This window comes from Chrysochloris asiatica, unplaced genomic scaffold (assembly GCF_000296735.1).
Source record: "Chrysochloris asiatica unplaced genomic scaffold, ChrAsi1.0 scaffold00138, whole genome shotgun sequence".
Classification (NCBI taxonomy): Eukaryota; Metazoa; Chordata; class Mammalia; order Afrosoricida; family Chrysochloridae; genus Chrysochloris; species Chrysochloris asiatica.
Window position 1 is genome coordinate 5854739 of NW_006408656.1, and position 1519 is coordinate 5856257.

The window sequence follows — 1519 nt, forward strand, 5'->3', positions numbered from 1 at the left end:
CACATTCAACCATTCATATAGCTTGTTTCATTACATTGATTATTATCCCCTCCATATATCATCAGTTAACAGTGTTTCTCTCTATCCTCTTTAGACCCCCATCTCTTTTAACCAGACCCATCTAGACAAGATGAAAACTATTTAGTGGGGACTCTTTCTTTACCCCATACTCTTAAACTAAACTCCCTCTTGAAACCTTGTAAGCCAGACACTTCATGCCTTTACCACCCCCTCCTTTTAGGTAGCCAGTGTCTAAGTTACCCATCCTTATTTACCTTGTGTACAGAGGGGATAGCATTGATACCTGATGTGAAGACTCCTTTCCTCTCTGTTGGTATTTAGAGTTACTACCTCCATGAATATAGACCAGGTTCATCAAATTGTAGCAATTTACCCTTGTTTTCTTTATCAAAAATGATTTTTTTTTTGTAATCTTCTTCTAGTTGAGTTCTGATTATCGAGACTAGTTTGGGTGTTCTTGTGCATCTCCCCTCACTTCATATCAGCTGGATGCTTCACTCTCAGCTCTAATACTCTATGTTTATGTCCTTGTCCATGGGCTCAAGTGTCCCCAGGTCTCACCACACTTTGGGTCAACCAGCCCTTCTTCTTCTCTCTCTCATCTTCAGGTCAACGGGAGTCAATGGACTGTGGTTGAACTCAGCCCATTTCTTCATTGCTGCCTTTCCCCCCTCTTCCACTCACTAGTAGACCAATGTGGTCGCCAAAAAGCTTACATGACTGTTTGTGTGTTCCCTTTGAGTTTCCATCTTAGAGGGGAGTTTGTCCTGAAGGAATCTGATTGCTTTCCTTGATGGCTTCCTGGCAAACAGCTTGCTTATTTTTGTAGTAGCCAGTTATGCTGACATTTTTGTTTTGGGTTTTTCCTGAGGATCTTTCTTTGAAGATGTATCTTCTGTTGTTCTAGCTGTTTCAGGCTGGTCTGCTTGTCCTTGGTAGTGGGAATGTCCCACCTCATAAGGTTCTGTATGGGACTCAGGATTCCACCTAAGGTCCTATGCTCTGAAAAGGCTTTGCAAGAGGCCTATTTCACTGGGCAAGTTCTAGAATCCCTTTTAGGTCTTCCAATCAGTTATAGGCTGAAGATGAGCTTACAAGTTTTCTCTAATCATGTTTCCCAACATTCCTTTCTATCCCACTCAAGTGTTTATTTTACAATAATAGGCAAGGGAAACCAATATTCATAAGACAGTCAAGCATCTTAGAATTATTGCCTCTCTCCAAACTATGCCTAGATCCCTGTATCCCAGAGCCCTGTTGTTCCAAGGTTGAGCATGCATCACTATTTACCTTTGTCTCACTTAGGCCATGCAAACCTGTCTCAGTGTTCCCCTACCTATCTTGCTCTTCTGCCTCCTCCACCTTCTTGTATTGCCTTCCCCAATACCTGAACTAACCCCCCCACCCCAACCCCACTGTTGTGGTTACCTTATATTCCATTAACTCTTCTCTCCATTTAAGACAGTCTATTTTATCCTGTAATCTACCTGACCTTCCC

At 42.3% G+C, this 1519-nt stretch overlaps 1 protein-coding gene across 1 annotated transcript in view; it reads left to right on the plus strand.

The window, feature by feature from the left end:
- Positions 1-1519, plus strand: part of LOC102830260 (natural resistance-associated macrophage protein 2-like) — a 24075-nt gene that overhangs the window by 22291 nt on the left and 265 nt on the right. The gene's annotated exons all lie outside the window — the stretch shown is intronic.